Source organism: Balaenoptera physalus (assembly GCF_965194825.1).
Source record: "Balaenoptera physalus genome assembly, chromosome: 1".
NCBI lineage: Eukaryota > Metazoa > Chordata > Mammalia > Artiodactyla > Balaenopteridae > Balaenoptera > Balaenoptera physalus.
Window position 1 is genome coordinate 188,591,770 of NC_138882.1, and position 14,017 is coordinate 188,605,786.

The 14,017-nt window shown below is 43.3% G+C and overlaps 1 protein-coding gene and 1 pseudogene across 9 annotated transcripts in view; one reads left to right on the forward strand and one right to left on the reverse strand.

Moving 5' to 3' along the window:
• KIF1B (kinesin family member 1B) overlaps positions 1–13,639 on the reverse strand; it is a 145,140-nt gene extending 131,501 nt beyond the window's left edge. For 5 of the 8 annotated variants that reach the window (XM_082460853.1, XM_082460852.1, XM_082460851.1 and 2 more), the window contains exon 1: positions 13,286–13,639. The gene's annotated coding sequence lies outside the window, so the exon portion shown is untranslated. Of the gene's footprint in view, positions 1–3,000; positions 3,023–13,285 lie in introns of those variants that run through there. The other 3 variants (XM_082460854.1, XM_082460849.1, XM_082460855.1) reach the window with 3 other exon arrangements.
• LOC309660703 (small nuclear ribonucleoprotein G pseudogene) lies at positions 3,478–9,642 on the forward strand (annotated as a pseudogene). Its single transcript has one exon. The product of its transcript is annotated as a small nuclear ribonucleoprotein G pseudogene (transcript).
• Positions 13,640–14,017: the final 378 nt, after the last annotated feature.

Below are 14,017 nucleotides of genomic sequence, written 5' to 3' on the forward strand. Positions count from 1 at the left end.
ATACACAGCCATCATCTCAACACTCAGTATGTCCCATTATCTTCTCCCCCAAACGAGCAATCTCTGCCAATCTTCCCATTTCTATCTGGACCCATACCATAAATCTTGGAGTCATCTTTACTTCCTTCTCTTTGAATCCTTTCGTTAGTGCTAACATTATTAATGAAATACCATATGAAAACTTTTAAAACATAAATTTCCATTCTTCTATCCCTTCCTTCCTCTCATTCCCATTGCCCTAACCTTAATCCATGTCCTTACTACCTCATGCCTAGTGTACTTGCAATAAAGAAACTAATCTTTGAGCTTTTAGATTTAATCCAATAGTCCTTAAATGGGGGGAGAGGGGCAGGATTTGCACAAAACAATCACACAGGGGTCTTTTGAAAAGCAAATGAGCCTAGACTCCCCGTTTTGAGATAGGGTCCAGGTATGGGTTGTTTTGTTTTGTTCATTTTCTAAAGATTATGTTGTAAACCTCCAGCTGAGAACTCTACTCAACTGCTTAACCCTACTGCAATATTAACCTTTCTAGAGCATGACTTTCTTTTTTTTTTAAAGACTACATCTTTTTTTTTTTTTTTTTTACTTATTTATTTTGGCCGCGCCACGCGGCATGTAGGATCCTAGTTCCCAGACCAGGGATTGAACCTGCGCCCCCTACACTGGAAGCTCGGAGTCTTATAAATCACTGGACCACCAGGGAAGCCCCCTAAAGCATGACTTTCAATTTCACTTCCAAACCCAAGAATCTTTTCTTACTCCCCAGCACTTACAAGATCAGTCAAGGTACTCTGTATTCTAGTCAAGCTCCTTTACTATTCCACACATGTTCTTTCACACCTTCTAACAATTTGCCCCCTACAACAGATCTATGAATCCTCATTTTCTCCTCTACTTGATGGCCCAGCTCCAGTCTTAACTCTTCCAAATGACCACCCAGACATTCCAGGAATCACTGGTATTTCCTACAGCACTTACACTCCCAAACACATTGTGAGAGCACTGCTATCATTTTACATGACTATATTCTAGCCTGTACGTTCTTTAATAGCTTCCCAAAGTGAATATCCTATTCCTTCAAAAATCTCTTTGAACTTGGGTTCCTTGAAAAAAGTGGCTAATTCCAAGTCTGGGCAAGAAATTTCGAGATGATTCTGGGACATCTTAGTATGACCACAAGCAAGAAATCAAAGACGAATGGGGTCATGGCAAAAAGACACAAGTGCCAACTTAAAGGAGCTCCCACTGGACAAAGATGGGATAATCGGAGCATAAAAATACATACAAACACACTGCATGTGGACTGAAAAACATTAAATATATAAATTCATGAGTTCATAACGATACTTTCAAAAACCTCATTATTCTGAAAACTGGCAAATAAAACAAAAGAATGGAGCATGCGTCCAGTCTGTGTATCCTGTATAAGCTATATTGCAGGACAGTCAAATAGACAACGAGGGCAAGTTCTTCTTTAGAGAAAAAGTCTGACTCATAAATGCAGAAGAAATGACAGAATTAGAATGTCACCATTTCCCAACCCTACTAACATAAAGGTTCTCTGCATCATCACTATCTACTAAAAAAGCCTTAAACGAAAGGTTGGTTGATATGGGAACATTATATTGTAGGAATTAGGCTGACAAAATCTGAACCAAATGATCATCAGTCTTAACATCACTAAAAGTGGGACACGTAGGTGGCCTATGCCTCCTGATGTGCTGCAGTAGGAAACACAGGGCACCACCTAGTAAATATTATCCCACTCCCCTTAAAAAAAAAACTGATAGAATCAAGCCTCAGTTTATAGGACATATAGGGAGCAAAGAAACAATTTAAATGATACCTAGAAGATACAATCAGCCAAACCCAGAATACAGAAAAATCTACAGTTCAAGTCACCCAGTTTCTTCAATTAAATAGCATGATTTGGGGGGAAGGGGTGGTAATAAAAGAGACTTAAATGTTGACAATTAATGAATATTGTAGATATGTAAATTTTAAAAAAACAAAACTTTCTTCTTTTGTGTTCTATCCAGGGCCTACCAAAATGTTGAATGCTGCTAACTAACTTACAAACCGACAACAAAGGCTGAAACCTCCTTGCTGAGCTTTAGATTATAAAGTACTATTTAGACATAAAGTACTAGGAGCCGAAATACTAACCTCTTTACTATTTAAAGTCCTCCACACATATACTTTTCAATAGTTGTTTCACTCTTCTACCCAGTTAGCCTCCCGGCATACCATTCAACCTAACACACCCAAAGCCCAAACATCTCTCCACCTCCCCCAGCTCTTCCACCTCTTTTCTATTTCTTTTAATGTTCTCACCATTCTCCTGTTCCCACACAGGCCAAAAAGCTTGCTTCCTCCATCCATCTAATCAACTACCAAATTACATGGCTTCCACCTATAAAATCTCTCTCTCCATTTCTACCACCGCCATACCATCCCTTTTACGCCTTCAGTACATCTCACACAAGACTGTTAATCATCTTAACCACTTTTTCTCTTTCTTCCTCCTACCCCAACCATACTACACAACACTGCCATTTTCATCTATTCCATCCATACTATGCAATGCTGCCAGATTCACACTCCTAACACACAGGTCTCTTCATGTCACTGTCCAGTTTCTCTACTGTCTACCAAGCAATGACTGAACTCCCCACCAGTGGCATTCAGTGTGCTCTGTAACATAAACCACCTATTTTTACAAGCCCACAAAACACTGCCTTCCATCCACTTCCCTTAACAACCACCCACCAGAGGGCTTCCTGAAAGCATCTCATGTTTTTCTGTCCCTGTGCCTTTGCTCCAATGCTCCTTCTACCTACTGTACCCTTCCGCCTCTCCTGTTCTTCTCAAAATCCAATTTTTCTTCCAGGACCTTCTCATATGCTACTTATTTCTAAAGCTTTCATAATTCTCCCCACCTTGCAAACCAAATGCAAATGCTTCTCCATTTAATACTTCTCAACTCATTGACCTTACCTAGGGCAAAATAAGTTATTTGTTTTTTGTTTTTTGTTTTTTGTTTTTTTTTGTTTTTTGTTTTTTTTGTTTTTTGTTTTTTGTTTTTTAATAAATTTATTTTTTTGTTGTTGTTTTTGGCTGTGTTGGGTCTTCATTGCTGCCCACAGCCTTTCTCTAGTTGTGGTGAGCGGGGGCTACTCTTCTTTGCGGTGCACGGCCTTATTGTGGTGGCTTCTCTTGTTGTGGAGCACGGGCTGTAGGGAGCATGGGCTTCAGTAGTTGCAGCACGCGGGCTCAGTAGTTGTGGCTCACAGGCTCTAGAGCGCAGGCTCAGTAGTTGTGGCACACGGGCTTAGTTGCTCGGCGGCATGTGGGATCTTCCCGGACCGGGGCTCGAACCCGTGTACCCTGCATTGGCAGGCAGATTCTTAACCACTGCTCCACCAAGGGAGCCCTGTTTTTCTTATCTCTGCTGTAAATTTTAAGTTCCTTGAGGACAAGACAGAATTTTAGTCATGCTTTTAGTCACGCTTTTAGTCATTCTTCTTTGGATATGTACATTTTTAAATTACTTTCCCGAAACAACCTGAACCTAAGTACATTTTTTTTTTTTCTGATTTAACTGTCCTGTGGTAAAACTGCAACCATCTTCACAAGTGAGTTAAAATTTTTTACAGTAATAAGAAACTACAGTTAAGTGGACTACAGAAAGTGTTACTTTGTTACTTGCCTACAACTACAAAGAGTATCTCTTTTATAATGGATGTCCATCAAAGAATTAGTTTCAAAACTCCCTGATCCTTTTAAAAAATTACCAATTATATAAATCTGAAATCAAGTTTAAATTTCAGTGAGAAACAATAATTACAGAATATTTTTAAGAAGTTATAGGAAAACAATAAAAATTACAATACATTATCCAAGTTTTATAGAGCCAAAGGCAGGTAGGAAAGGCAACCATACATACTCTAAATCACTTACACAGCCTCAGTTCTAGGCTGTTCCTCTGACCAGTTCTCCTTCCTTATGACATACGATTAGAAGCATTAGGAAAGTGGAATGGAGCAAAAATTCCAGAAGCCTTCACTAACAGTAAAGGGATAATAAAACATTTAGATCTAATTCATTTGAATTTTTCTAAATTTTTGCACAGTTGCTTAACTTTGACCTTGTGCAATTCTCTCTTGCCCTCAGAGGCATTCTGGATTATTAGGAGCCTAAGGAGAAGACTAACTGACTTCTCAGCAAAGTGAAAAAACAAGAATGAAATAATCTTAGATTTTTGGTTGGTTGGGTTTTGCAATATCCCTTTTTTATAGAAAACAGCCAGGGTTATTATATTCCTAAAACAGAGGTCAATGCATGCCGTTCCCTCTCCTTAAAAGCGTTCAGTTGGTTTCCATGGCCTCAGAACACAACCTAAAAATTCATGGGCCTCCACAATCCAACCTCCTTCCCCAGTCTGTTTTCACTGCCCAACTTTAAGCCTTCTCCACCAAGCACCTCTCACTACACCAAGCATGCGAGGTTTGGAAGCTCACTCTCCCTTCTAACCTATTACAAGTCCATATCTTTTGAAGACAAGGTCAACTGTCACCATGAAGCAGGAAGCATTCAGTCATGTGTTCCTTAACATCCCCCTTTCTAAGCTAAAGTCATACCTTCTTTCTCTTTGCTCCCTAAAAATGTTGTGTTGATTCCTCATTTTTCTACTTATTTCATTCTGCCCTACGTTGCAGTTCAGTAGTTTACTTAACTCTCATACATTGATACTTTATTCAGTACATGTTTGTCACAGCTGAAAACAGAATTTAACCAAGAAATTCAGTCTTTTTAAATTCAATATTCACACAATTTGCTATATCCCCGCAAATTTACAATATCAACAGGCAGTCTATTTAAAAGATAATCTTTTCTAGTGAATTACATTTTAAAGAATGAATTAGGGGTGAGGGACAACTCGAATTCCATTTGGAGGCATCTCTGAGCTCGTTGAGTAGACATCATGAGCAAAGCTCACCCTCCAGACTTGAAGAAATTTATGGACAAGAAGTTATCATTGAAATTAAATGGTGGCAGACATGTCCAAGGAATATTGAGGGGATTTGATCCCTTTATGAATCTTGTGATAGATAATGTGTGGAGATGGCAACTAGTAGGCAACAGAACAATAATGGAATGGTGGTCACAGGAGGAAATAGTATCATCATGTTAGAAGCCTTGGAACGAGTATGAACAATGGTTGTCTTCACCAGAGAAATCAACTGCTTCCATATGTCACCTCTCCACATTTTACTACAATGAAAATTGGGTCATGTACATTTTCTTACTGAACTTTTTTGTTAAACTTCTGTAATAGTGAAAAAAAAAAAAAAAGAATGAATTAGGGAATTCCTGGCAGTCCAGTGGTTAGGACTCGGTGCTTTCACTGCCAAGGGTCCAGGTTCAATCCCTGGTCAGGGAACTAAGATCCCACAAGCCTTGCAGCACAACCAAAAAAGAAAAAAAGAATGAATTATAAGAAAGAATAAATGGATACTCCAAAATAAGTATCTGTAGCTAATAAGCCTGTTTTGAGAGGGTGTGAAAATTTCCTTGTTATTATTAAAGTTTTGCATCTCTTGGTCTAATACTCTCCTTGAGGACCAAGCAGGCTTTAGGATCCAATATTCTGTGTCACTGACCATGGCTATACTGACAAAATGGCCCCCAAAATGTGAGAATTCATTTTTGTGTGTGTATGAATCTTGTGTGTGTATGTATGTCTATTCTTGGTCTTTGACTCTGTGGATAAAAATCAGCCATGAGCCAAGCTGTGAAAGCTCAAAATGGATCACGTTAGAAAAACCTCTTTCTGCATTCTAACCCAATGCCAAGAATCAGACTGCACAGGAAGTTTCCTGACAGATCAGATTTTCAATCTCAAATGAGATTACACTAGCTCAGTCAGGCTCCCCAACTGTTTTAACCACTATAGAAAATAACCTGAAACAATTTTTAGATTTATTAGACACATGTCTTCCTGTCACTGCAATTAAGAAATCAAGAACCTTCCTTTTTACTGGTGACATGATTTTATTCTCATAAACGAAGAAGTACATCCAGAAACAACAGCTCCTATGGCCTAAGGCTTAAAATAAACTACTCTAAAGTTTTCCATTGTTTTCTTATCTTTCACTGTTTGGATGGTTAATACTAAGCTCTATCTAGTAAGCCAATTCATTTTAATATCTGAAGCCACATCCTATAATTTTCTTTTAGTAGAACCACTGGGAGCTCTGCCACTCAAATCCCAATATTCCACTGAAGCTCTTCTATTGTCAAAGTGGATGACAACAGCTACTCCTGGAACTGTCCAGGTTAAAATGAACTCAGCTCGGCTATGATGTAGAAATGGAAGTTTCAGTCAGAGGTTAATTCAAATTTGGTATGAGGCAAGGTTCTTTCTTTCTGAAATCTGCCTGTGACCGCCGCACCTACCTGCCTGGTAGGTAGCTCACTAGCTGGGCAAGAACGCAGGTCAGACTTTTCCATGTGTCAACAATGTGTCAATCTTGCCACATGATAAAGCAGTACCCAAAGTTTAACAGGTATGTTTTCACTGAGATGACAACACAGAATACAAGTATTCCAGGTTCTCACCAGGGTTATTAAATAATGAGTTTTCTGCTGGGATACTCAGACTTATCTTTACATAAAGTTATATACCTGAACCACGTTAGTCATATCCTTCATAGAAAAGACTTAAGTTATATTTTAATGTTGTATTCTCAGAACGGAAAGCAGGTGAATTACTTTTTTTAAATAGGTCTTTGAAGAACATTTCTTCCTTTTACTTAAAGACCTGCTGAAAACACTTAGTACGTATATCTATCAGGATGTCTATAACACTTTTCTCTTAGAATTTCTTTAGAATTCATTACCAGAAAAAAAGTTCCTCTTGACAAATCAATAGCTTTCTTTTACCAGAATGAAAAGTGTATAATTTCTCTTTCCCTTTTTATCTTGACTTTCAAAAGTTTCAAAACTAAGTTACAATAACCACACTATACAAACTTACACATATACAAATTGTTGTAATTTGTATATTTACTTTTTCCTCCTGTCACATAGATTTTTGTTTCTTCTCCATATTTACCAGTGTCACTGTATATATAGTATTGTGGTAAGCTGCTCAAAACCTTTTTAAAAGCAGTAAGTGATATAAATTATAACTAAATAAAACTTTCCTGTAATAGCCTAATCTGCTATTTATTTTAACATTGAAAATATGTTATGTAGTCAAAATTCTAGTTCTTAAAAACAAATAAAGTAAGCCTTTAAAAGTTATACAAAAATTTGTGTTGAATGAATGATAGCCATGTGAGTGGCCAGAAAAGCACGAGGCCCAGGAGACTGCAACCAGCCCCACAAAACAGAAGCAGACAAAGGAGGGAGTGAAGTGAGCAACACTTTCAATACAGCACAGGCGTGAGGCGTGGCCCCCGGTGTCAGCAACAAAGGGCTGGAACCCAGAGCATGAGCAGTGCTGGTGAAGTGGGGAATCACGGCAGCTAGTCTGTGGTGGGCTGGGGAGTAATTAGGAGGCAAGGAATTGGAAATGCAAGTATCCTCACTGTTTCCAGAAGCTGGCTGGGAGGACAGGAGAGACAGCCAGGAGGGAACAGGAACGAAGGAGGAATTTTTCTCCTCCCCACCCCATTTTATTAATACGAAAGACTTGGATGTTTCTATCCTTTATTCAGCAGCTATTTATGAGGTGCCTACAATGTGACAGGCAGTTCCAGGAGTCTGGGATAAATCAGTGAACAAAACAGATAAACATCCTTGCCATGGAGGAGTTTTCCTTCTAGTAGGGGAGAGGGGACATTAAAATAATAACTTAAGTTATTACACAGAATGTTCGGTGATTATAAGCGTTATGAAGGAGGAAAAGTACAGCAAAGTCAGGGGGCTCAGGAGTGTGGTTGGAAGGGGTGCCATGCAGGTGCATAAATGAGGTCAAAATAGGCCTGTTGAGGTAGTGAGGTTTAAGCAAAGACCTGAAGGAGGTAAAGGAATTAGCCAAGCAGATTTCAGGCAAAGAGTGTTCCAAGTGGAAGAAAGAGTCAGAGCAAAGGCCCTATTGAGGGACTGCGCCTCCTGTGTTCAAGGAACTGTGTGGGGGGAAACAGCGAAAGAGGGAAAGAAAAGTAGCCAACACAGCAAGTCCCCAAAGATTAGAAAAGGCAGTGATATACAAAACACAAGCCAAGGAGTTAGCTGAAGTCAGAGAGAGTAACCTCTCCCCTGAGACTGGAGGAAAGAGGGTAAGAAAGAAGGCAGAATGTGAGCGTTTGGCGTGGGGTGGGGGACAGCAGAGCCAAGGACCTCACTATGGAGAGCGAGGGTAGTTTGAATTGTTTTCTAATTATGGTAGGAAGGAAGGCACCAGAAGTTTTCAGTATTTTCTCAGAAAAGATGCCTGCTTGGTACATGATTATGTGACAAAGCAAATGAGGCTGTTCAGGCTCCTGCATAATTATTTCATGCTAACACAGGAGGCAAGATTGTCAAAGCAGGTACTGCTGTGGTTGGTATTCAGAGTTGCTGTATCCAAGGAATGTATTTCCTCAGAAAAATAAAATCAAATGAGGACTTGCTTTTAACTTCAGAGAAGAGAAAATAAGATCAAACCTATCAATTCATTCAATGTCAGAAGGCTATAAAGATTTATGGGCACGGGGAGATCAGCTCAGGGCTTTGTGACCACCTAGAGGGGTGGGGTAGGGAGGATGGGGGGGGAGACACAAGAGGGAGGGGATATGGGGATATATGTATATGTATAGCTGATTCACTTTGTTATACAGCAGAAACTAATACAACATTGTAAAGCAATTATACTCCAATAAAGATGTTAAAAAAAAAAAGAAAAAAAAAAGGCAGAGAAGTTTGTAAGCAAAGGAAGGGGAAGTGGGGGAATTCACGCCTTTTCTTTCCTATGAGGTTATAGGTAAGGTTTATGCCAAATATGGGGCAGTGGGGAGGCCTAACTAAAACGGTCAAGATTTTTGAAAAGCCAGTGTGGTGAACGGGGGAGGGAACCGAGCAGAAATGCTTTGACAGACACCAAAGACAGACTCAGGGGAAACCTAAGACTACACATCAACTGTGGCACCAATCCCCAGCACTGTGTGAGGTTTCTCCATGACACAGAGTAAAAAAGAGAGGCTACGGACGATAGGAATGATGCAAGGCTGGCATCGGCACGGTGGGTCTTGCAGAACAATAAAGAAGAATTAAAAACTTCAAGTGCTAGTAAGAAAATGGCTGAGGCGATGCACCCGGAAATCACAGTGGAGAAAAGGAAGACAAAGAAGCAAAATCTGAAAGGGGCCAATGGACCAAAGACTTGAGGTGGGAGAACACACAGCGAGACTACTAAAGTGAGAGCTGTAAATTATCATAGTTGAAGACCTGAAGGTGATGACATGTCAGAAGATATGGTCACAATACTGAGTTACTGGAACAGAATGAAGCCAACGTTTGCTTGAGCTGAAGTCAAGGAATTTTAAAGTTAAGAGTAGTTATAAAGGAAGATCAGCATAGTGGTCACTTACTACTTCTAGTGACCCTGGGGAAGTCACTTAGCCTCTGTCTCAGTTTCTTCATCTGTAAAATGGGGATGAGGGCTTCCCTGGTGGCGCAGTGGTTGAGAATCTGCCTGCCAATGCAGGGGACACGGGTTCGAGCCCTGGTCTGGGAAGATCCCACATGCCGCGGAGCAACTAGGCCCATGAGCCACAACTACTGAGCCTGCGCGTCTGGAGCCTGTGCCCCGCAACAAGAGAGGCCGCGATAGTGAAAGGCCCGCGCACCGCAATGAAGAGTGGTCCCCGCTTGCCGCAACTAGAGAAAGCCCTCGCACGAAACGAAGACCCAACACAGCCAAAAATAAATAAATAAATAAATAATCCTTCCCTCTACTTAAAAAAAATAAAAAAATAAAAAAATAAAATAAAATGGGGATGATTGTATCTATTTTATATGGTTGTTATAAAGATTAAGTTAGTGAGTAAATGTAAAGTGGTTAGAAAAGAGCCTGGCACATAGAAAGAGCTCAATATGAGTAAGCTATTTTATCATTATTGTTGTTGTGGTTGTTGTTTATACAGTCACGGATATCTGTCAGGATGATGTCAGAAATTCGGATGGAAGGGAGAAGTAAGCCAAGTCGTCAAACAGAGCAATGGTAGGTGATGGTGTAGTTGAATGACACACTTTGGCGTAAAAAATATGATATCATATGTAAAAAAATTCTAAAATCTATCAGACATTTACAATCTTGTGACTTAAAACATATATACAAACCACTAAAAAACGATAAGAAAAGTACCAATCGAGTATTAGATAGTTAAGTATTATATGGCGATACAGAGAGGGAAGAGGCTCTGACTGAAAATCATGGAAACCACCATGGCAAGGGCAGCAATACACTAAACTGTACTAAAACAGAAAGGAGTTGGAGTTAACTTGATCTTACCATATCCACAGGCATATGGTAAAGTGAAACTTCCTTGAGAGTAAAGAACTAAATCTCTACACACACTCTTAATTAACTGGTAATGAATGTCCTAGAAGTGAGCATAAAAGAATTACTGGGCCATTAATCGAAAAGTCCAACTCAGAAGTCCAAAGCACCCTTGGAAGGTTTTTGCTATTACAGTCCCATCTGTTTCATTTATCTTCTACTGAGAAGCTGCACGAAAAAAAAGTTCTAAATGTGTATTTATTCACACTCTTTTATGAACTCCAGAAATTCACCAGTATCTGTTCCAACAAGGCCATCTTTTAAAGAGAACTACATGAAGTAGATATGCTATACCTTTTCCTTCAGAGCCTTGTGAAATTATATCACATCAGTTTACAAGACCAAAGGGATATGCTTACTCCTGGAAAAGACCTGCTGTGATCAGCAGCCTGGGAAGGGGGTTTACAAACAAGGCAGGGGCCCTTTGTCGTCCTTTACTTTGTACCCAGGACAAGACCAAAGCGGGATGTGAGCTAGAAAGCTTTGGCCTTGGAGAGACTCTGTTGGCACTCTTCTTGGCAGTTTATTCCCTGCACAAATTCAAAGCGGGAAAGAGAAACAAAAGAAAAAAGGAAAACTGCATTTATATCTGGTCTTGAAAAGGAAAGTTTGCTTAGAAGCTATACTTAACTGGATAAACTTTGGAAAAACATTCATCAGAGCAGAGCTGCACAGACTCACAAAATCTTGCCTCCAAATCAGACTCACAATCAGGTCTGATTTTACCAAATGCTGAAATTATGTTTAACCACAATTCTTCAGGTCTTTTTTACTAATAAAGTCAATGTCAAAATTTAAATCTTAGAAATATTTCTTAATTGGGGCATGGAATTTAAAAACAGACATTCTGTATTTCTCGCATGTTAACATAATGCAAAAAACACTAATTTCTGTTGAAACCATGTTTGATTCAACCAAGTTTTAAAAGGAAAGCTTACTGATAAAATAGAAAATAAAGTGTTAAGACTTTTCTTAGAAAACCTTATCTGAAAATGTTTAAGTAGTTCAACTTTAGTTACAGGAATTTATTCATTAAGAAATGGAGTTTGAATGAAAGCGAAGGGCACAAAGAAGGCGGGCATGCCACTCTCCAGGACTTTTCCACATCTAGGATGTAGGAAAAGACAGATTTATAGGCTCACACCGAATACTTATTGATCATATCCAGATCTTTTTTACAACGCCAACATGTGTGCAATCTTCATATTCCATCCTTAAACTGTACATTACCAATTTCACTTGCCTCATAATCCAACAGCTATACCAAGTTAATTAGGGAGCATCACCTTGTTTCTTAGAGAACACAAGATTTTATTACGACTAAGCTAAGCTGACAAAATGCCAGCCTTTATATAAAATATCCACCATGATATCACCTCTTAAGAGCTATTCAAATCCAATCACCATACTTTCATGGGGCTCAGACAGACCCATCAAAGACACAAAACACATTCAGTATCAGCAGAACAGCTGCCTAGAACAGTAAGAGATATGTGAGCAAGGGATCTGTTGACTATCTAATTTCAGCTACCTCGAGATTCCACAAAGATGACAACCTGCGGCCTCAGAAATACTGCTGCAAGCCTCTACCATCATCAGAATATTCCAGTTTACTTCACCTCTGCATACTGAGCTACTCTGAACATCTATCCACCCGACGCAACATACTAATTCCAGGCCTCCATCCTGATAAATTGGCCTTCGCAATCCTCAGATCTGCCTCTGTACAAGTCAGGCATCGCCATCCCTTCTGTGTCCATAACCCTGGCCATAGAAGACGAACACAGAAACCCATCATTTCACCCCAACAAGAATGGAATCTTGAAGGCACTCTGCCCTGGAAGCTCAATTAACAATTCACCAAGGAGAAAAAGTGATTTTGGAGTTCCATTCTGGTTTTAAGGCCCGTAATGTTTTGTGTGGCACGAACAATGACTGGCTCGCTGGAGCAACCTCCCAACCCCCCCAGTTTGGCTGTGGTGCGGCCCGTCACCCTGAAAGCTGCCAGGGCTGTCACTCGGTGCCTTCCAGCAACCGGACCTGGCTCCTAAAGGATTTGTCAGATCATCCTCCCAATATGGCTGCTAGAGTAATCCCGGGCTGCCGATCGCCGAGACCACACCAGCCTCCCCACGGCTGGCCAGCATCCAACAAGCCCCCTCCCTTCCCACCGCGCCCCTCCTCTCCAGTCCTTGCGCCATCGGCTCCCCCCTCCCACGCGATGCCCGCTCCTGCCTTCATCTGGCAAAAGGGCCCAACCACATTCCTAGCCGAAGCCCCGATGCCAACCAAAACGGGGGAGACGGGATGGGGGAAATAAGAAAGGGTAGCTTCAAGACGGAGCAAAGCCGCAATATGCGCAGAGAGCCCGACGAACGGGCCGACAGCGGCGGCTCGGCTGACCTCTGGGCACGGCCGGAGCCTGGCTGCTCAAGGGGAGCGGAGGGCTGGTGCGGGGCGCTGCGGAGGACCCGGCAGGCCGCTGGACCCAAGGCCGGGGCTCGCGGGGACGGTCCCCCACCCCCGAGGCCGAGGCTCCCCAACCCCGCCCCGCCCTACCCCACCCGTTGCCCCGGTGGGGCAGCGCCCTCTACTCGCGGCTCCGGCCCGGCTCGGAGCTTCCCCCGCTCGGACCCCGCCGGCCCCTGCCCCGGCCGCCCCTCCCCCCGGGCGGCCCCCTCCTCAGGCCGGCGGCGAAGCGCCCCCCGCCGCCCTCCCCGCCCCCCGCCTTACCTCAGCCGCGCTGCGGACAGACGGATGGGCGGGCGGGCCGGCCAGATCAGCAAGCGCCGCGGCGCGCGGGGGCGCGGGGAGCCCGGCACCGACGCTCCTCAGCGCGAGCAGCGGCCGCCGAGAGCCGCAGGGCGCCGCTCGGCAGCCCCATCACGCATCGGGCCAGCCCCGCACCGAGAGCCGCGGCGAGCGGAGGGCGGGAGCGCGAGAGACCGGGGCGCGGCGAAGGGCCGGCGGTGGCGGCTTCGGCGGTCGGGGAGCGGCTCGGCCTCACGCTGGCACCTCCCAACACCGCCGCCGTCTGACTACCCCGCGTCGGTCCTCGCGAAGCTCCGCCTGCAGCCGCCGGCGCCGGACACCGCCCGGAGCCCGGCCGCCGCGCGTCACCTCCGCCCGCCCTTGCGCCCGCGACTGACGCGGGCAGCGGCCAATCGGGTTGCAGAGCTCGGGGTGGCCGGCCAATCGCAGGGGAAGCCGGAGAGGGGATGCGGCGAGGAGAGGCGGAGACGGCGGGGCGCCCCCTGGTGGCTCAGAAGCCGGAGCGGGTGCGGGGGTGCGGCGTGGGCGAAGGCTGTGCCCGGAGTCCCCTCCAGGTTGACCCCCGAAGGGCGTAAGTCGGCAGCAGGCGCGCCGGGCTAACCCGATCATCCGCCTTGTAAGGGGACAAAGCAAGCCTATGTGGGGCGGGGCGGGACTGTGGGGGCCAGAGGAGCAGAGACGATTGTGGGAGGC